General features: G+C 42.0%; 1 protein-coding gene and 1 pseudogene across 13 annotated transcripts in view; both read left to right on the forward strand.

The window, feature by feature from the left end:
* The first annotated feature begins 9,198 nt into the window (after positions 1-9,198).
* Positions 9,199-23,088, forward strand: part of TLR8 (toll like receptor 8) — a 29,008-nt gene continuing 15,118 nt past the window's right edge. For 6 of the 13 annotated variants that reach the window (XM_016119519.2, XM_016119500.2, XM_016119491.2 and 3 more), the window contains exon 1: positions 22,748-22,952. The gene's annotated coding sequence lies outside the window, so the exon portion shown is untranslated. Of the gene's footprint in view, positions 9,538-9,789; positions 10,286-12,790; positions 12,855-22,733; positions 22,953-23,088 lie in introns of those variants that run through there. The other 7 variants (XR_001593842.2, XR_001593843.2, XM_036226885.1 and 4 more) reach the window with 6 other exon arrangements.
* Positions 21,454-21,570, forward strand: LOC118607950 (annotated as a pseudogene).

The raw sequence follows: 23,088 nt of genomic DNA on the forward strand, positions 1-23,088 counted from the left end.
GAGGCTTGCAGCTTGGCCTTTCGAGCTCAGCTGGCCTCTCTAAGACCAGGATGGGTGGTGGCTATCTGCGGATTGCTTGGTGGCTCATACCAGATGGCCCTGGGCAGAGCACAGGCTGTGGCTAAACCTGGCCTGCAGGGAGACCACATCCAAGGACTATACACTCAAGGAATAGACTGGGCACCAGAGCTTTGCTAAAGTGCATCCTGCTCTGTAGGGTCAGCCCCTGCACAACAGCTCCTCCACCATAGTCACCAGCCAGTCCTCACAAACAATTAGCCTGAGGCCAATCTCTCCCACTAATGTGCAAACAGCAAACAAGTCTTGACTACAAGAGGAAGGCAGACACAACACATAACAAGGGATACACCTGAAAACCTGGCTCAGGTGACCAGGGAGACTGCCACAGGGCCCCACAGTACACCTACTACATAAGACGACTCTACTAAGACCAGAGACCTAGCAGGCCTATGCGATACATAAAAACGAACACAGGGGGACAGCCAAAATGGGGAGACAAAGAAATGTGTTCTACATGAAAGAACAGAACAAAGCTTAAAAAAAAAAAGAACTAAGCACAGTGGAGACAAGCAATCTACCAGACACAGAGTTTAAAACACCGGTTATAAGGATGCTCAATGAACTTTAGGAAAGAGTAGATGAACTCAGTGAAAACTTTAACAAAGGGAAAACATGAAAAAGAACCAGTAAGAGATAAAAAATACAATTACTGAAATGAAGAATACCTTAGGAGGAATCAGCAATAGATTAGATAAAGCGGAGGATTGAATTAGTGATTAGAAGATAATGTAGCAGAAAATACCCAGAGAACAGCAACAAGGAAAAGAATTAAAATAAGGATAGTTTAAGGGATCTCTGGGACAACATGAAGTGTGTACCAACATTTGCATCATAGGAGTACCAAAAGAAGAGAGAGAGCAAGGAATTGAAAACCGATTTGAAGAAATAATGATGGAAAGCTTTCCTAACCTGGTGAGGGAAATAGACATACAAGCCCAGGAAGCACAGAGAGTCCCAAACAAGATCAGCCCAAAGAGGTCCACGCCAAGACACATCATAATTAAATGCCGAAGGGTTAAGACAAAGAGACAATCTTAAAAGCAGCAAGAGAAAAGCAATTAGTTACCTACAAGGGTGCTCCCACAAGACCGTCAGCTGATTTCTCAACAGAAACTTTATAGGCCAGAAGGGATTGACAGGAAATATTCAAAGTGATAGAAAGCAAGGACCTACAACCAAGATTACCCACAAAGCCATTATTTAAAATCAAAGGACAAAGAGCTTCCCAGACAAGAAAAAGCTAAAGGATTTCATCACCACCAAACCAGTATTACATAAAATTTTAGAAGAATTTCTTTAAGAAAGAAAAGAAAAAAAAAGATTAAAAATATTAATAACAAAATGGCAAAAACTATATATCTATCAATAATTACTTTAGATATAAATGGATTAAATGCTCCTATCAAAAGATTGGATGGCTGAATAGATAACAAAAAAAGACCCTTACATATGTTGCCTATAAGAAACTCACTTCAGATCAAAAGACACACACAGACTGAAAGTAAAGGGATGGAGAAGGGTATTTCATGACAATGGAAACAAACAAAAAAGCTAGGGTAGCAATACTTATACCAGACAAAATAGACTTTTAAATAAAGGCTAAAACAAAGGACAAAGAAGGACCCAGTAATCCCACTTTTGGGTATTTATCTGAAGAAACTAAAACACTACTTTGAAAGGAAATATGAATCCATTATGTTCATTGCAGCATTATTTATAGTAGTCATGATATGGAGGCCTCCTGGGTGTCCATCAATGAATGAATTGATAAAGAAGAGGTAATGTGTGTGTGTGTGTGTGTGTGTGTGTGTGTGTGTGTGTGTGATGGAATATTTCTCAGCCCTAAAAAATAAAATAAAATCTTGCCATCTGCAACAACAAGAATTGATATAGAGGGTATTATGCTGAGCAGAGTCAGACAGAGAAAGCTAAATGCCATATGATTTCACTTACATGTGGACTATAAAGAACAAAATAAACACAATGGAAAGAAACTCGTAGATACAGAAAACATTCTGATGGTGGCCAGATGGGAGAGGGTTTGGAGGGGGGTGGATGAAAAGGTGAAGGGATTAAGAAGTACAGATTGGTGGTTACAAAGTAGACATGAGGGTATAAACTGTAGCATGGGGAATATGGTCAGTAATATTGTAATAAGTATGTATAGTGCCAAGTGGGTACTAGATTTATTGGGGTGATCACTTTGTAAGTTACATAAATGTCTAATCACTATATTGTATACCTGAAACTAATATAATGCTGTATGCCAGCTGTAATTGAAAAATAAAAATTATCAAAAAGAAGAGGAGGAAGAGGAGGAGAAGGAGGAGGAGCTGGAGAGCTAGCTTGCTGTCTTCCCACCATGTGTAGATACAAAGAGACGTGAACAGCCCACAATCCAGAAAGAAGGTCCCCAGCAAAACCAGACCAGACCAGCACCCTGAGCTTGGATTTCCACTCTCCAGAACTGTGAGAAATAACTGTTTGTTGTTTAAGCCACCCAGTTTATGGTATTTTATTACAGCAGCCTAAGTTGACTAAGACAAATATTTTTATCTGCATTGCAAAATACTGTGTCCAAAGTAAAATTGCCTCATTTAATGATTTTTCAAACTGCTTTGTTAACTAATACCATATATTTATAAGCATCTGCAACCTCGATCCACCAACATTGGATGGTTCTGATAGTAAACTCTAATAAAAGAGAACCCCAAAGCATTTATTTATTTATTTATTTATTTATTTATAGTTATCAGGCAGGGATGACAATGACATGGATTCCTTTAAATTTGGAGGTGGAGGAATGGGGGACCTTAACACTGAGAAAGCTTCAGTCTTAAACTTCAACTTTACGACTCAAAAACCACAGAAAGGACCAAGACATTCTGAAGACACGTACTTTCAACTGGGTTGAAATTCACGTGAGTTCATCGGTTGAGAGATATTGCATTTTTCTCATATATGGAAATTCCATGCTAAAGGTTTAAGTATTGTTGGAAATACGTAGTCTGTGAATTATTTCCAAAGGACATATAATCAATTACTAAGAGTCACTGATTTCCAAATTAATCTCCGGAATGAACAGAGAGATAATTAAGTTGCCAGAGCCAACTATTTGACTACTTCTGTAAGATGTATTGTACTCAGTAGATGCCTTTCTTCTTCAGTGAAAACAAAGACAATGTCATAGAAAGTGTTATCGTAAATTTTCTTCCATTAAAACTCAAATACATAAAGTTTAAACTATTGCGGCAATTTATAAAACATAAGGCACTTGAAGGCAACTTAAACCTCTTCTGAAATGTATGGAGAGGAAGGAAAAGTGAAAATAATGCAACTCAGCAACCGCATTACATTTCGACATGAGGTTACAAGGACAGTGGTTCGTTGTAGGAAACGACCAAAAGCACATTGACAGATGGTTTTAGTTTTAATTCCTTTGTAATCTTGACAAGTCACTCTTTTAACCTTCTGAAGGCCCTCTGTGGAGTTCTGTACGACTGGAGCCATTGATAAATGGCTTGGATTAAAAGCCACCAACTCAGGCTACCAGAGGAGTGTGACTATCAGGTCTCCTGCAAAGCTCTGAATGTCCTGCTTCTTCTTTGACCCGCTTCTGGTTGGCTCTGCTCTGGAAGGGACTCCCAATTCCCCATAATCCCACTTCACCATCAAGGCTTGGCCCCCAGAACCTGGCCAGGGTACATCCTTCCTTCTCACAGAGATACCATATCTCAGCAAGACTTGGGCGTTTGCAGTATCCAAGACAATGGAGGCATTAGGCAGAGTAAATGTTATGGCTGATAAAAAGGCAAAGCAAGTCTCTGCCATCTGTAGAGCAGACGGAGGGTGGGTCTGATCATAGGTAGTCCTGTCCTGAGTCAGGTTCTCTTAGCCCCATCCTGACATCAACTTCCAGCTCTACCTGCATGAACACCCTTAGGTCAAGATGGTCTCTTGTAACTAACTTATTCTAATGTAGTCAGGGAGTATAGAATACGTGAGGAGGTGATAGTGACTTGAGAACCTGAGCATCTTGTTTCCCAGTCTCCAAGGAAACTGTAATGCAGATAGCAAAAATATACACTCTTCTTTCTTGTGAGGCAGTACCCTACCCCCATATAACATGCTTCTTATTTACTTCCTCATTCTCACCCAAAGCAGGTTGCACATCCTGCATGGTATTGGTGGCCCAATTTTTAAACAGAGGTGGGGATAAGATCTGGTTTGTCCTCCACCTCTTCTGCACATGCTGAACTGAGTGGAAAACACTGGTTGTGGGGTGCGCTTACTGGGCGGGCCATGGGAACACACCCCTCCTTGGAGCTTTGGGGTGCCAGACTTCAGGAGCAGTTAGTAATGGGACTCACCGCCAGTCACATCTGCTGGAAGATTGAACCCTTGACCCTAAGGGACACTGGTAACTGTCTGTATCTTCTGAAGTACAAATAGCAGTGTGGGAGGGAAACTATCAAAGAACACAAGTGAGGGAGACTCAGAAGGCGACGTGCTCAGAACACCGGGACCAAAATTGATCCAGTTGGCTGCGTTACTGTAATGAAGGAGAACATGAGACCAACCCAGCGACCAACCAACCAATATAGTGATGGGGAAGAATTAAAGAGAGAGAGAAAGTCTCAAGATCGGATGATGAGAGTGTGTGGAAAAACGCCTGATAACATAGGGGCCATCCATGCTGGTGACAATGAAATTATAATAGGGCACTCTCACACCGTTTTAGGTTTTATATCTTTTCCTTCTTGGTTTTCTCTTCCCTCTTCAGTTTCCTTTTTGGCTTCAAACACCTACGGCAAGTCTTGCGTGATGCGCGGGAATGAAGAAAGAGTTGTGGCAGGTGGAGTCTTCCGTTTGGAAGCAGTGGTTTTGCGTGTACTTTTGGTTTAAAACTGACCCCTTTCCCATACACACAGAGTCAATTCCCACCTACTTCAGCTCGGTGAAACCTTCCGGGGGTGACCCTGGCTGGACTGTCTGCCACATTCGAATTCATATTCTTTCTACTTATCTCAACTTTTAAGCGTGTGAGTTAAGAAACTTCCCAAGACCCAATATGCTGCCTTTAACATGATCCTAGTCTTCCTGGGTTGTAATTCATTTCTAATATTCTTGTCATGACATTTTAGTAGATATATATATATATCTCTACTAAGTGACTGAGGAGGTTTAAGTCTTAGTGTCTCACAATGAGGAATAGTCTGGTAGGATCTGGAAGGGAAGAGGAAGTCCTGGCGGCCTCATGGCCATTTCAGACATCCCTAGAGCCCACCAGTGGGCAGGACAAGGTGATCAGTTGCCTCTACACAAAGAAAATTGCTCTCAATGTTATCCTGGCCAGTGACAACCCCTGAGGCTAAGGCAGGGCAGAGACAGCCAACTAGGACGCCACACTTATATGATACACATGGCCGTTTCACTCCTCACTGGCCAAGGAGATGCAGTGGGTCCTAGATTCTGGGGGCTTTCATAATACTGAATTGCATGAGCTGACATCTTGAACAACAGAAGTTTGAAGTTACATCTTCATGAACCCGTATCTGGGGCCCATTGTCCAGGGAGCCCGCACTGTTAAGAAGAGTGTTTGGGCTGTTTTGGAAGTTAGTATTAGACTGCTGTACCGCAGCCACCCCTGGAACAGTGGGTAACACTCCTGGGCCGTGTCCACAAGGAGCCCCACAAAGCAGGACTTTGTAACCAGGTGATATGCATCTCTCTCTCCGAGATCTATGTTCCCCACAATTTGTTGCCTTTAGATTGAAACATCATAATTGAAAGACCCAGTTCATTTATGACCTTCCGGGGCTTGTTTTGACACCTTATTCTTGTCCATTAACACATCGTGATGGATTAATTTGTGAGATGATCAATTCTCCAGAAAAGGCCACCCAAGCAAACAGGACACAGGAAATATGTTCCAAATAGCGAGGATGGATTTTAAAACAATCACAAGTTTGATTCCTACTCATGAGCGCAGACCCCCAAAGGGAATGACAGGAAGGAGAGAGTGAGGAGGGTCTTAGGGGGAGTGGTGTACAATAAAGTCTCTGGTACCTGGACAGTGTTACTGAGCAGAGTGTGAAAGGAAGCCACGTTTATTAAGCAGCAAATGCAAATTAAATGCTTAATTTATTCCATTAAATCTTCACATCCCCTTTTTGAGGCTGGTATTGGGAGCTCCATGTCAACTCACAGTTGAAGGTAGGATCAGTGAGGTTAAGGCAAGTGCCCAAGGTCATGGAGGAAGTAAACGGCCCTATACCAAACTGACCCTGCTGTATCCATCCAGTCCAAATGCTTCTCCAGTTTTACTGGGGACCAGAATCACCTAGGGAGCTGGAAAACCATGTGGATTCCAGGCCCCCACACTGGAGATCCTGATCTCGGAGCCCAGGAATCTGCATTTCTGGAATGAGCTGCTTCTGAAGCAGCCGGTCTGCGGAGCCCAGCTTGAGAAGTGGCACATCTTTTGGGGGGTACCCGGGACTACTAATACAGGAGTCACTTCAGCAAGGAAAGCCTGAGCCCCCCCAAGGGTGCTCAATTTCTCTTCCCCCCTCTGTGTATAACCTTCTGCTTGGGAGTGGAGCCGCCCTTCAACTCAGATTGCTCCCCACTTGGCACTCGTGTGGGAGGGGTATAATATAACGGTATAGGACTGGCAGTTCTGTTCAGGGCTGATATGTGAAAATGATTTGGTCAAGTACACTGGGCAGCTTTAGGTAGACACAGGAGCAGGTGGCCAACTGATTCATAGTCCCATTCCCTGAGTCCTATTTATATATCTGGTTTAAAGGATGTCTTTAGTGTAATTTTCCTAGTGTCTGAATTAAATAAATTTTAACCGTGGTTTTATGTAAATGGAGCATAGTACCACCTAGTGGAACCTCGCGGATATTGACGTTCTGCTATGGAGACCCTTGGCCGAGTCTCCAAACAGGGGTATGGGAAGAAAATACAAAAATAGATATAGTCACCTTTTAAAAAGTGTGTTTGTAGCTATATTATCATATACCCCGTGTAGCGATACAGATATAAGTATATGTTAAATGTTGTTTCTTAATGAGAAGGCAATATAAAAAACGGCTGAACACCGTATACTATCAAATCTTTGTTTCCATCACTTATTTCCATTGCTTTTTCTTGGTGTCTCAATGCACCTGGCCGTGCATTTTCCTGTGTACGTGCACATATAGATGAAAAACCCAAGTTAACTAAGCGAGCAGCCCTCTTTTCCTATGACATATGACACGTAACACATTTCTTCTTTTCATAGAACATAGCCCCCAAGGTTAAGCTGTGGTTTAAGTAGCAATAGAATCTTTCTTAGTCTCTCTCTCTCTCTCGCTCGCTTGCTCTCTCTGTCTCTCTGTCTCTCTCTGTTTCTCTCTCTCTCTCTCTCTCTCTCTCTCTCTCTCTCTCTCTCTCTCTCTCTCATAAAGCTGGCAGTAACTTGGTAGTTTGAAGGTTAGAAGGCATCCTACCTAACCCTGAGTTCGTGAAAACCGTCGCTGGGTGGGTATGATGCTTCAGTGTTTCCTGCCTGCTCCCTACAAAGTTAAGCAAGTTGGAGATGATGAAATGCTCACTTGCTGAACATATCAGCCCTGAACAGAACTGCCAGTCCTATACAGCTTAACCTTGGGGGCCATGTTCCACATACAGTGAATAGTTTTGGTCTTTTTCTTTTAGCCTGCAGTATCTGGGAATTTTCTCTTAACCATTTCTGCTTTGTATGAAGCTTTTACTCAAGGTTTTATGTATGAAATTTATATTTAAAATATTTTTTTATTTAAAGAGTGACACTCATTTTTTTAGCGCTTCCATTCATTACATATTCTCAGTCACTGCTTGGTCTACTCTTGTTTTCTTTGGATTTAAGCCCATCGAACTTTCTGGAAATGTCTCAGATACCCAGAGCTCATTTTCGTAGGCTTTTTAAAAAATATAATTTTTATTTTCCATAATATTCTCTCTACCATGAGAACATTAAACATTTCCTGCTTAAAATTTATCTGAGGAAAGTCCCTTTTTGTTAATCCAAGTTCCCATGTTTCCATAGTTCTGCCTTTTCTTATGATCCTGCAAGAAGAAAATCCATAAAGTGTTGCCAAATGTTGGTTTGCATAAAACTGTGTGATGGTTCTTAACCGGTAAGAATCAGAATTGCGTTCTTCCCGTTCTTACTCATCCCCTCTTCTCCTGATATTATAATTGGTCTCCATTTTCACACACGAGTTTATATTTGTGCTGATATGGCCTGTTTTCATAAGATTTCATTTTAAAACTCTGTTGAGAGAGACCGTATCAAGGTTTATATATAAAAGTATAAAGCACTTTCTACCAAGAATGTGATGGGCAGAGTTTAGCTCTCCCTAAGAAAAAATGAACAAGTTCCCGTTCTTCCCCATTTCAGGAATTGATGTCAAAAAGTAAAGAGAAAAAAAATCTCTGTAAAGAACACTTCTGAAACAACAATAAATGAGTAGGATCTCAATCAAATGATCGCTATCAATAAATTAGTCTGCAAAACATCATGCCATACTTGGATTCCTGAAATGAGGAAGGCTCTTCCCTTTAGAGCCAAAGACCAAAACTTAGAGACTTTCCATTCTTATGTATCTACCTTATGGGAGATAAAAAATCCTTGCTTTCAGGGGTGCTAAAGGTATCATTTCTAAGACTCATCAGTATCGATTAGGTTCCATACCTTCCTTTAGCCATTTATAAGATAGTGTAGAATGTAGACATGAAATTTGTATTGTCCATTATGTACATGCAGTATTTAGAAGCTGTCAACTGTATTCATTCATTCATTCATTTTATTCAGTCGGTCAGTAAATATTAATTGTATGCCCACCATGGACCAGGCATGGTGCTAGGGGCTGAGGAGACACTGGTAAGCAGTAATAGAAGTGTTCCCTGTTGAGGGAGACCAAAGTGCTTTGAAAGAAAGGAAGAGTGTCCTATAAGATTATATAATTCTTGTTATAACTCAGAGAACTGAGTCAAATTGGGAAGTGGGAGAGGCAGGCTGCCTAAGGAAGGCCATTCGAGCTGAGATGCAAAAAATGAGTTAACCGAACAAGACAACACTGAAAGAGGACCATATATGGGGCTGGGAAATCATGAGTGTGGCTTAGTCATATTCGATTTGGGAGGTTTCCAGTACCCAAATTGGAGATGCTGACTTAGTAGTTGGCTATAGTCTGTGGAGCTCAAGGAAGAGAGCTAAATTAGAGCTATGTAGTTGAAGTCTTCTGTGGCAATGACAGTCATGAATACTGCGGACAAGGATGATGTATCCTAGGGCCTTGCTACTCAAACTGTGTTCCATGGACCAGTAACATCAGCATCTCTTGGGAGTTCATTAGAAATGTGGAATCTTGGGCCTTCTTCATACCTGCTAAATCGAAATCTGAATTTTAACCAGAGACCCAGGTAATCCCTAGGCTGGAGAAGGACTGCCCTAGGCTAGAATTTCTCAACCTCAGCTGTTGACTTTTAGGGGCAGAAAATTCTTTGTTGGGGCTAGGAGCAGGGCTGTGGGAGGTGGGGGTGGAGAGCTGTCCTGAGCACTGTAGGATGTTTAGTAGTATCCCTGGCCTCTACCCACTAGATGCCAGGGGCATCTCCCCTCAAGTTGTGACAACCAAAATTCATGCCAAATGTCCCTTAGGGGACAATATGCATTGCCTCCTCGTTGAGAACCTAGTTGAGGGTATGGAGTAAAAGGAAAAAATGGGAATTGAGCTTTGAATAATTCGAACCTTCCACAGCTGGTACAAGATGAGCCTAAAAAGGAGAATGAGAAGGAGACAGAGATAGAAGAAAAACCAGGAGAGCAGCGTCTAAGAAGTCCAGGAAACAAGGATGATGAGAACCGTGTCGCATGCTGTGGAGATGAGGATGAGGATTGCAAAGTACCCATTTAATTTGGAGAAATGGAAGTTCCTGGGGACCTGAGAATGAACTTTGTTGGCAGGGGGAAAGGCTAAATTCAGAGTGTAGAAGGTTGGGAGGTGCGGAACCCCAGTGTGTAGAGTTCTTATTACACAGTGTGGCCCCCAGACTGGCAGTATGAGCACTCTCTGGGAATTTCGAAATGAAAACCTCAGTCCCTCCTCTCGACCTACTGAATCAGAATCTTCATGTGAGCACATTAGAATTTGAAAAACACTGCTAATAGGTAAGTCTTCAAACTAGTTTGGTAGTTGAGGAGATGAAACCTATAAACAACTGATTTGGTACTGGTGACTGCCTTAAATATACTTACCTTCTATAAATAGATTTAAAAGAACCACATATGGTTGAACATTGTGGACATTCAAATAGAAAAATGTGCAATTTACAAACTCATAAATCAGAACTGGGGTTGTACTCTTATTTTCAAGCTACTCGATAGATTCACAATGTCATGCTTTTATTAAAGTCAAGTACAATTGTTGCTTTATATTTTTATCCAAGCAGTTAGTGCCCATGAACAAATGAAAATGTTACAACTAATTGGATTTCATTTAAGAAACATAACAAGTATGATTTAGTGTAAAGAGAATACTGTTTCTATTAATTGTTTTTTTTTATGTTAGCAGGCATTCAGTGGATATATATTACTCTAGACTACTGATTTTCACTTCCCACCCCCAGCTTTATTGAGGTATAATTGGCAGATAAAAATTATATATATTTAAAGTGTACAACATGGTGGTTTCATATATATACACACGTCGTGAAATGATGACCACGATCAAGTTAATTAATGCATCCGATGTAGTTACCATTCTTGGGAGCGGGGAGGTGGTGAGAATACTTAAGATCTACTATCTTATCAACTTTCAATATATGATAGAATATTATTAACTATAATCACCATGTCGTACTTTAGATCCTTAGAATTTCTTCATTTTGTAACTGAAAATTTATACCCTTGGACCAGCATCTCCCCATTTTCCTCGGCACTTTCCCGCAGCCCCTACTAACTACCATTTTACTCTCTGGTTCTATGAGTTTGACTTTTTTAGATTCCACATGTAAGTGAGATTATACAGTATTTGTCTTTGTCTGACTTATTTCGCTCAACATACGTTTTCTAGTTTCATCCATGTTGTTAAGAATGGCAGCATTTCCTTTTTTTTATGGTTAAATAATATTTCATTATATATACATATAATCACATTTTTTATTCATTCATTCATTCATTCATTCATTAATAGACACTTAGGTTGTTTCCATATATCTTGGCTATTGTGAATAATGCTGCAATAGCGCATCTATCTCTATGAGATCTGGATTTCATTTCTTTTGGAAATATAACCTATACTGAGATTGCTGGATCGCATGGTGGTTCTAGTTTTAATTTTCTGAGGAAACGCCGTACTGCTCCGTACTGTTTTCCTTGATGTCTGTGCCAGTTCACAGCCCCAGCAACAATGCAAGAGGGTTCTCTTTTCTCCACATCCTCACCAACACCTGTTACCTCTTATCTGTTTGATAATAGCCATCCTAACAGGTGGGAGGCGATATCTCATTGTGGTTTTGATTTACATTTCCCTGTTGATTAGCGATGTCTAGAGCCTTTTTATATATTTGCTGGCCGTTTGTATGTCTTCTTCGGAAAAATGTCCATCGAGTTCCTGTGCTCATTTTTTATTTGGGTTTTTGGTTGTTTTGTTTGTTTTTGCTATTGAGCTGTATGAGTTCCTTATATACTTTGGCTATTAATCTGTAATCAGATATGTGGTTTGCAGGCGTTTTCCCCCATTCAGTAGGTTGCTTTTTCATTTTGTTGATGGTTTCCTTTGCTGTGCAGAAGCTAAAAAGTACAATGTAGTTCCACTTGTTCATTTTTGCTTTTGTTGCCTGCGTTTTTAGTATCAGATCAAAAACAAACGAACAAAACTCAACAAAAAATCATCAGCAAGACCAATATCAAGGAGCTTTTCCCTGTTTTCTTCAAGAATTTTTATGGTTGCAAGTTATACATTTGTCTTTAATTTATGCAAACACACAGGTGGAAGAAAGCTCTGTCCCATCAAGAACAAGAGATTCTTGGGCTAGGGATAAAACCAGGCTATCCCAGAAGGGAAAATATATTTACTGTGAGACAGTCTCAGAGATTCAGAGATCAACTCTCCCCCCTGTTACAGCGGTTCTTAACCTTGGTCGAACCTTGAAATTAATTACCTGGGGCGCTTTAAACATCCCCATGCCTGGGCCGCACCCATACAGATTCTGATTAAATTGGTCTGGGGTATACGTAGCCTGGGTTTTTGGATTTTTAAAGCTCACAGGTGATTCCAATACGCAGGCAACGTTGAGAATCACCGCTTTAGACTCATGGCTCTATTGCAAGTGCTTCTCGGGCTTGAGCATGCGGGAACGTCACCTGAGGGGCTTGTTAAAACTCAGATTCTGACTCAGTAGGTCTGGAATTGGAGCCTTAGGATTTGCATCTCTAACAAGCTGGGCCCAGGGGATGCTGAAGCTGCTGAACCACACTTTGAGAACTTTTGCTCTACTGAGTGGTTCTCAGCCTTCGGGGGCTTCATTGGCCTTGCCCTGAGCTCCTGGGTCGACATACTTGAGTCCTAACAGCTGCATTTTCAATAAGAACCAGATGTTCCCCAGGCAAGTAATCTAAACAAAAACCTTTGCAAAACCCTGCCCTAGACGCGATTTATATTTCTATCGTTAGGTGCTGAGTTCCCATTCAAGCTGACCTCAGGCTCTGTGCGCATTGCTTTGGGGACATGCGCGGGGTAAGTTATTTGGATTTTATCTTCTAAAGTCCTAATGGGATCACAGGGGTGTTTGTGGAGCTAACGTTGCTTAAGGACAGCTGGGTCTCCAGGAAGGGCAAAGCCATGCATTTTGGAAAGAAAAGAGAGAAGGGAAGGGAAGAACGGCAATAGGAAGGCTCTAGAGGTTCCGTTGGTTCTGAGAAGAGGGGGAACCTGCCAGCTTTATGTGGAGAATAATTAAGGAATGGATTGTGCATGCATGAGCACACACACATACACACCACCCTGGCTTGTCGCTATATCAAATCCACCTTCGGGACGGTCAGGTAAGCTGAAAGCTCAAAGACACAAAAGAAACTGAGTCACAGAAAACAAAGTCATCTTTCCGTTTGGTACACTGAGAGTCATACCAGGTATGTTATATATATGTTCAGTTATCTGAACATTTTCCAACTTATATAGTTTTGTTTTCTCAATACCTAGCTCGGTAACTAGATGTAGAATATACATGGGAAGTCTGGGCCTTATTTTATATCATTTTTAATTTTATGAAACTGATCCTTCTCTAGCTCATTACTTAGTTAAAATTCTGTTTCCAAATGGGAGAGCAAAAGCGTATTGTTTCATGGTATTTGTTTTTCTTAAATCTTTAACACTTTGAGACCCATAGGGCAAATTATGAGTAAAAATGTTTTTTATTTGGCAACTTGGGTTACCCTAACTGAAACTTCCCCCAAACCTGGCATAAACTTTAATACATGTGTAGATTTTATTAACCTTTACAGCTATTTAAAATTTTATACTTATTTTATCCTATCTGTTGACGGGTCTGCAGCTTCAGAAAGTCTGAAATACTGGGCGGGGATCGCCACCTGGTGGCAGGATGATTATTAACTCCTTTGCCCTCAGCTGCATCTTCCGGAAGTAATTTTTGACCCTGTCGGCGTTTCTGAAGTCCCTTGGGGTGCGGGTGCAGAAAAGAAACAACAAAAGCGTTTATCTCCAACTCTAAAAGCACCATGTTGAGGTATATGGAGATTGGGAAAGAGGTTTAAAAGAAAAGAGGAAAGAAAGCACGTTGGGTTGAGGGAGGGGAGAGGGGCCCTTGGGATTGTGAGGAATCAAATAAAGACCTCGTGGGGTCTCCTTCTCTATGCTGAGCCCTGGGCCTCCGACCTCACACGTTGTTCTTGTGTTTTTAGAGTGCCCTTGTGTATTTGATTTGTGTAGCTGTCCCCAAAATCTTCCCTCACATTTTCGGACTCTGATATTGATCCTGCCTCCATCAGGCACTCTCTTCCCCAGGACAGCGCCTCACCTCCTACATCACAAAGAAATTGGAGGCCCCCAATTGCACCTCTCCAAATCCCCTCCCCTCGATATCAAAATATGTTTTATGTCACCATCCTCTGCACCATCTCACAAAATCAAGATTCTTACCCCAAAGAGCATATCTACCAACAAGCCTATCCTATTCCACAAGGAGAGGTGGCCCTCCTGTAGATGGCCCTTCCCCTCTGAAAGTTAAAACTCCACCCAACCCTGCTCTTGATCACTCCATTTGCTTCATGGTTACCATCTGTTTCATGGTTACTCTCTTCTACTGCTAGTGTTTCTCCTCATGTGACCATACTTCTTTTAAAATTATTTTCCCTCCAAAGATGTTTGTCATGGCATTGCTTATAATTTCAGAATTTTAGGGCAAACAATCAATAGGAGATTCATTAAATAAAACATTACATCCATACAATGTATACAGAACAGCCATTTAAAACAACAACAACAACTAAAAATAAGACAGGATCTACAGTTTCGAAACAGAGTGCTAGATAGAAAAAATGGAGCACAATAGCACATATCGAGTGATTCCATTTTTATCAAGAATTTTGTTTGTACTTGTATGTTAATAATGGTTACTTCGAAGAGTGGAATTTGGAGGGCTTTCATCTTATATGTTATAAGATCTTGCATTTAAATGTTTCGAACTATGTAATAATATTATAATCAGAAAAAATTTACATGTAAAAAACTTCCCTTAAGTCTATCACACTTTGTGTCTCCCTTTCATTTTCACCAGCATTTATCTACTGATAAGTGCACAGGACTGGGCTGGATGAATAAAACAGCCCTTGGATTCGAAAGGTTGATGGTCTGGTAGAAAATGTAAGATGGACTCATCAAAATGTAATCCAGGGCAAAATGTGACAAGTTCAGTAGAGCTTTTGGTTCGATTTGGGCAAATTACTGAACCTTTGCAAGCCTGCTTCCTCCTTTAAAAACAGAGAATATAAGAACCACCAAAGATAAGTGTGAAATGTTTACGGGTAGAGCCTTAGATGGGTACCTGACACAGAGAAGGTCAAATGCTACAAAAGGCGTGGAGGGGCCTGGGAACCGAGAGCTCACATCTGCTGGGTGGGCCTGGCAAATTGGGTGTCAGTTGAGAAGGGCAGGACGCTAACAGCTGTGCCCCAATGCTCATGACCAAAAGACTCCCACCAGATGACAGAATGCAAGCTCCTGTGATTTGCAAAAGTGGAGTGAGCAGAGATCTCTTTAGAAAGCATGGAGAAGACGGCAGAGTAGGGAACAGCTTAGGGCATTCTCAAGGAGCAAAGGCCGGTCATGTCAACTGAAGGGCAGGAGTGAGGTCCAAGACTATTAAGAGGAAAAGTTGGAAAAAAATTGGATCTAGACTGCAGGGAAACTTGCATCCCAGCTCATGACCCTTGCTTAGAGTGGTGATTTGAGCCAAGATAATGATATTCAATGGAGTCATTGAGGAAAGTTAATCCCAAAGTCTTGGCGTTGGTGCTTAGTTGAGGACGAGTGTGTCTGATCTCATACCTCACTACTATTTAACCTCATATAAACTGGCTTTTCTACCACGCTGTCAAAACTACTCTCTTGAATGCCAACAGTAACCTTCTCTTTGCTAAAGTAAGTGACTTTTTATAGATCCCCATGATCCTTTCTATTGTTGGAATATTGGATAGTGGTCAGGAGTATAACACTGGATCCAAAGGAACCTGACTGTTTTAACCTCTCTGTGCTTTAGTTTCCTCCCATGAAAAATGGGAATAACCACAGTCCCTCTATCTTAGAGTTCCTGGGAGAGGTAAATAAGTTAATGAAGGAAATGCCTGGCCAGCTCTACCTTAAGGGTCAGCTGTGGCTATGCAATACTTCTTTTCTTCTCCTCCCATTCTCCTTCCTTCTCTCTCCATCCCTCTCTCCCTTTATTCCCAAAACAATTACTGAGCTTCTATCCCACAGCCACTGTACTGGATGCATGGGAATCAAATGGTAAAGTGTCTGCCCTCAAGAAGCCCCCAGTCCAGAGTGGAGCACACACCAGTCAATAAGAGTTTTGAAAGAGGGAAGCAGAAGATAACTTGGCCCTTGGGGAGCACAAAGCTGAAAGCCCAATTTGCCAAAAGTGGGGCTGGTTCAGACTGGGTATCTCAGAGTTGGTGAAGTCCAAACTCAGTTTTGGGGGAATCGTAAGAGGTAGCCAAGTTGTGGCAGAGAGGCCATATGGGGACCATGTGAGCATGTGCCCAGAGGTGTGCATGAGTGAGACTTGGAAGGGGAAATGCAAGTGGCTTTTAAAGACTGGAGTGCTGGGACAGAAGGGGGACTTGATTTTTGAAGAGCTAGAAAGGGAGACAGAACTCAGAGCTCGTCAGAAAGTGCCTTGTTTGTAATCTAAAGAAAGTTAGAATTTATCCTGAAGGCAATTGGAAATCTGAAGAACTTTTGTAAGGGGGTGTGGGGTGGGGTGAAGTGGTGGTGAGGTGTTGAGAGTGGAATTCTAAAAAAACCAGCTTCTTCCCCCTAATCTTTGCCATACTGTTTAGTTCTGATTTTTGCCTTCCTCAGATTACTCCTCCTCTGGCTCCTTTGACAGCTCTACTTCCATCATCCTCATTCAACAGTGAATTTTCATAGTCGTTATTGTAGGCCAGGCCCTGTGCAAGGAACTAGGACTACAGTGATGACCAAGATGGCCCTCTTCATTGTGTTTTGTCGCTCTCTAAACACTTCATGAATGGCTATACCTTCTGCCTTTGCTCCTCTTTGGAAAAAGCTTGTTTTGTCTCTCTTTTGTTTTAAGCAAGGACATTCACATTTTATTCTACATATATTTGCGTATATATACATATAGAGAGAATCTTAGCCTTTTTCATTTTACATAGTATTGATGTAAGACCATCCAAACCTGTAGAGAATTTTTATGAGTTTATTTGAGCCAGACTGAGGACATATACCAGAGAGCAAGACCTCAAATGCTCCTGAGAGTAACAGTTTTGCAGCTTCTTCTATGTGTTTGAGATTGAGGTGACATAAGGAAGATAACATAAAGGTGGGAGAAAGCAAGACAGAGATTGGATTACAGGATAGTTAACAAGATCGTGTGCTCTCTTGAGGGTCGCTACCCCCTTCCAGGAGTATTACTTCTAGCATCTCAAAGATAGGTTAACCCGGATGCACAATAACAATGGATACGGCAGTTTAAAACCTTTCACTAAAGAAGTTATAGGCCTGGAGTGTGACTACCCACCAGGACCTGCCCAATTAGGAATTTATAATCAGATCATCATCTGATTATCCACAATAGTCATTTATTTTATGTTAAGTATTTAAATTAACCTTTTGTTTTAGAATAGTTTTAGATTTACAGAAAAATTGCAAAGACGAAACAGAGTTCCTTTATACCCCTTACCCAGCTTTCTCTATTGTTAGCGTCTATATTACAATGATAAATTTGTCACCATTAATGAACCAATATTGATATATAATTACCAATTAAACCCCATACTTTAGTCAGTTTTCATTAGTTTTCCCTTAAAGTTTAGAATATCACATTACAAGTAGTTATCATGTCTCCTTAGGTTCCTAGGAGCCGTGAGTCACATGAATTTTCCTCGTTTTTGATGACCTTGACAGTTTCGAGAAGTAGTAGTCATGTATTTTGTACCGTGCCCCTCGTTTTGTGTTTTTCTAATGATCATCTCACGATTAGACTGGGTTTATGGGTTTTGAAGAGGAAGACCCACAGAGGTGAAATGCCATTCTTGACATAACAGGGGTAGCTGTTATTAGCAAAATTATTTTTATATTCATCTATCAGCATCTATATTAAGCTAAATATGGATTCATACTGATGCCTCTAACTCCAACCCAGTCCCACATGGTTTATTCTAGTCTTCCCCCTTTGTGTAAACTCTATTTTTGGCCAAGTGCTATTGTATCTTTGTAAAGACTTTCTGTTCCACTCGGGTGTTTAACCACTGATAAGGATGGCTAATGCTTAAAGCTTTACAAGCTATAAAAAAGATTTCCATCTGACTGCAGGCGCAGTGCAACGATCACAAAGGTTAGTCTTGCTTCACCAACCATCTCATTCATCTGTGGCCCGTTAGTTCACACTGTCATCCACTGGTCCCTTCAACCTGACCTTGAAACACTCCCAGTCTCTCGGCCAATTTTCACTCTCTTCTCAGAAGCGTTTCTCTCCATGACATTCTGGGACTCAGAGAAAACCAAGGCAGTTGTCTCAAGCCCTCTTAGCCTCAATGCTTTATACTCCTCTCATGCCATGGAGTGAAGAAAATTCTAGACACTCCCTCTTCCCATGATTCTAGATGGGATAGGAAGAGGAGGCTCCCTCTACTCCTGATTCCCAAAACCTATCTGGGGGTTCTAACCGTCCTCTGCCCTTGAATTTAGCACAGCCCAACCCTTCTGTCTGACACCCAAGCAGCATCTCGCTCTATTGCACTTCTCTCTGACCAGCTCATCCTCTCCAAGCTGGATAAATTTAATATTGTCCAGGAAAAGGAAATATTGTTTTATGTGGAGTTTTTTTTTTTCATGTATTTCATGCATTTAGAACTCAGCTACAGCTTTTGAAACCACTCCATTTTCCCCACTTCTTCCAAGCTAACCTTTCCCTGAAGCAGTGACTACCTCCTAGCCCATCTCCCAACGCGGTGGGGGAGGAGAACGCAGCCATCTCGAGTGGATGCACTCTCATTGCTAAATGCCTTACAAACCTTCTCTGCCGCATCAATCTATTTGGTCTGGGAACATCTATCAACACTTAAATTTGCTCTGGTGACTTAGAGCAGCAGGAATTAATGTCAGCATATATGCAGTCCATCCTGAAGAGATGATTACGTGAGATTTAAAAAAAAAAAGAGATAGGGAGGAAGAACAAAAGGTCGATGGGATCCACAAAACCCACCTCATCCTCTTCTCGAAATGCTGATTGAATATTCAATATGCTTGGCGTTTCACTTAGGGCATTGGCGAAGGGAGAAGTTGAGAGAACAGAGTGGAAGTGCAGCGTGAGAGTTCCCACACTTTTTTCTACCTCTGTTACACTTCCGACCTTTGGCTTCCGTTTCCGCATCTGTAGAATAACGGGGCCATCCGAGCTTTAAACTGCTATGGCTTTTTGGTGTGATGTCTTGTTCCCTTATTTAGGAGACACTGACCTCAGGAAACATAGGAATGGGTTGCAACTGATGGAAAGACCCAGGTTTTCACGTAATTGCTCTGCAACCTGGTCCTGACTCAAAAAGGGAGTTTGCAGAGGACTGCAGGGAACTTGCCTTGTCCCTGTGCAGTCAAACATGCCATTGGAAGGAGTCAGTCCCATTTACCATGATGAAATTAGCTTCAGTTTGGTTTAGCTGGGCCACCATGCATGGTTGCATAGGTTGGCTGCCACTAAAGGGGAGTCGGCCATATGGCCGAGTGAGGCTGTAACCCAGCTCTCCTTCTTACCTGGCTCTGTGCCCTGATTTGGGGCTATGCAGCCCACAGGCAGAGTACCTTTAGCTAACTTGTTCCTCCAGAGGGCCGCCATTTTCCTGTGGGCACTGAGGCATTTACAGACGAGCACATTAAGCTTTGTTTGAAATGAGAAATAATGGTGCAAATGGAGAAGAACTGGCTGCAGTTAGGAATGAGTATAATGGGGTAGGTGTGCAGCAGGGTGAGTGTGAAGACTGAGTGGGTTCAGGAAGAGTGAGTGACGGCACCCAGGAATGAGGGAGGAAGGGAAGATGGGGAAGGAGATCGACAATAGCTGCTACCTGCGGCTGAGTCCTGCCTATCTCACCTGTGTCTGCGCTCACCAGGGAAGGGCAGCTTGCGGTCCCCTCAGGAGCCCCACACGTCAGTTTACAACCAGGATGGGCTCACATCAGCTCTGGCCTTGTGGAAAGGAATCTTTGTGCACCTTCTCATCCAAATCCTTTGCATAAAAAATGTTACTTTTACATGACTCCTTCCACTTGAGCCTTTTTTATATTTAGTGGGATTTCTTTCTTTCTTTTTAATGAACAACTGATTCTCTGCATCTGGTGTCATCCTAGGTCTTGGGGCATTTCCAGGGCCCCATGGTATTTCTACATGTGGCGCTTTGCCACAGCCTTGATGTGAAGAAGCCGCCTGCTGGCCTGGGGGTGCTGTGGCACTCACTGACACCACAGGAAAGGGTTGTGGCAGTGCCATGAGAGCAGTTCTCCTGGCCTACTTTGGGCAACAGCCCAGAGATGAATGAAGCCCCCCCAACAACAAGAGTAGTAATAGTAATACCAGCTCTACTTATTGAATGCATAATTCATGCCGCAGGCTGTTCTAAGGGTTCCACGCACACAAACGCATACGTATAATCCTCAAAGCTATGGAAGGAGAGCGAGTCTGTAATTCTCCCCACTCGAGAGATGAGAAAACTGAGGCTCAGAGAGGTTCGTCTGCTCCAGCTGGTGACTTATGTGTCTGGCACATCCATGCTGCCTGGAAGGGATGATTAATGACAGATCGTTTCCATTTTGAAATAAAGATCTGTGTCAGCGCAGGTGGCAAGGGGAAGAGCAAGCAAGGAAAGAGATGCCCAAGAGCTTTGTGCCTTCATGAGGCAGGGCGGGACAGCAGGCCTGGCCACTGAGGGCAAGTCTCTGGGCTCAGGCAGAGGACTGGAGCCGCTGGCCACTTGCCTTGGGGGACTACACTTCTGGTTGGCAGTGACTGTCCTGCCCTGGTATTGATTTTGTTTCCATTTCTATCTTTCATGGTTACTGGTTGTATGGAAAAACATGGGAAGGCTCATTTGATTTGAATCAGTACGTCATTTTTATGAGTTTGCCTGGCCTGGGCACTAGACTGTTTGTAAGTATAACCCTAGCATGTGCCAGGCTTTATGAGTTCCCAAGTAACTGGTTTATAGTCGGATGACACATTATATCCTGGAAGCCAGGGCATATGGGTTTGACTTTTCTAGAAAAGCCAACCAATGCTCCAGCCTGAAGGTCTTCCTCAGTATGCTACTGGTAGTCACTTTTACTTAGCTTTTTAAACTTTGTTTCTGAGCAAACGTTTCATGGGAAAGCAAGAGACTGGGTGGCAGCCACACGAGTCCTTGAGCTCACTGTCGTGAAGGCTTGGGTAAGCCCATGAAGCCGCACACTATATTCCCTGATGTCATGGTTCCCTGATGCCAGGCCTCGAATTGCCGGAGGGACCACTCGTTAGAGATCAGTTTAGGAATGGCCACCCACGGAGATGAATTCTGTAAGGCATTCCTTCATAGCAAGATTTTCCAGTCCATGGCCATGCCACCCTGAACTTACCTGATCCCATCTGATCTCGGAAGCTAAGCAGGGTCGGGCCTGGTTAGTACTTTGATGGGAGACCATCTAGGAAGACCTAGGCATAAAAAAGAAGGAAAAAGAGAAAAGATTTTCCAAACACTCTATGTTGTCACAGAGAGAGGTTATGCAAGGGAGGGAGACCCTAGGCCTGAGGGAAAGTAATAGTAATAATAATGTGTGTATGTGTGTCAATGTCACCTCCTATCCGTCCCTGTCCTCAATGTGTTTTCCTTCAAATCCAGGAGCGTAAGGTAAGATGAAGCATATTCTATTCAATTCCAAATGATTCTTTGGGCCAGGGGTCAGCATATGTTTTTTATAAAGTAAATATTTTAGGTTTTGCAGACCAAGAAGCAAATTGAGGACATTATATAGGTACTTACATAATAAAAGAAAAACCAATTGCACAATTATTTAATTGATAATTCAAAGTATAATGAGCACAGTTCTGTGTAATATAGGTCTAATAATGAGAAGAATGGAAATCTTTAGAGTATGGTAACATTTTGCCTAATTGGAGTTTAAAGTTAGTGATCTTTGTCATTAGATCAATTGGAAACATTCCTCTATAAAAGTTCTTCACCCACGGGCCGGACTTGGCCCACAGCCTGCCATTTGCTGATCTCTTCTCTTAGTTAAATCTCGAGGCCCTCTCTCTGAGAGTTTATAATCCAATGCGCTTATCAGGCCAAATCAGGGAATTAAATTTTCCTGCCTCATGAACGCTCACGGTCATCCATTCACTTGCTCATTCATTCAACATATGTTTATGGAGTTTATACTCTGCGCCAGGTGCTGGCTGAGATACAGGGACACCCAGGAGAAAGATGCCCTCTCTGTAGCCACAGCCTGGTGAGGGACCCACACCCACCTTGCTGTGTGCTGTCTTGGAAATGTGCGGAGCAAAGATGAAGCAATACAAATGTTACTTAACTACATCTGTGAATTAAATAACAAAGGATTAGTTTAGGCGATTCTAAATTGAATTCTAAATCTCTCCCTCATTTTCCCCCAATCTTGCACTGCAGAACTAACTGACTACCATTAACATTTTGGGGGAGATCCTTACAGCCTCACTCATACTCACCCGCATATTTACATACACATGAATATATGCAAGCTCACAAAAATATACTATATATATCTGGCTTGGGTTATATTCAAATCATTTTATAAATGACTTTCCTGCCCCTAATATTAGTTTTGAAATTTTAAAGCCCAATGAATAAATGATTTGGCAAAAGTTAAGAAATCACAAGTTCCCTTCTTGTCACATAAACTTCTGCAAAACACATGCTAGTTTCCACTGATGGTAAAGTGACCCATTTCAGGAAGTTAGCCAGTTTCTCTTCGCCATATGTCCCATACCCACTGCACAGAGGGTACCACTCTGCAGTGCTGCGTGCAGGCTACGGACTGAGAAATGAGAAAAATTGACAACAGAAAAGTGGTAAGTAGCTTCTACTCTTTTAATGAATCTTTCCAACAAAATATATGATTTCTGATCCTGAGATACGGTTTGGTGGCAAGTGGCGTGAACAGAGAAAGTGACGAATGGGCAAATTAAGATAAAAAGGTTAAGTACT

The sequence above is a fragment of the Rousettus aegyptiacus genome, unplaced genomic scaffold (assembly GCF_014176215.1).
Source record: "Rousettus aegyptiacus isolate mRouAeg1 unplaced genomic scaffold, mRouAeg1.p scaffold_m13_p_9, whole genome shotgun sequence".
In the NCBI taxonomy this organism is placed as follows: Eukaryota; Metazoa; Chordata; class Mammalia; order Chiroptera; family Pteropodidae; genus Rousettus; species Rousettus aegyptiacus.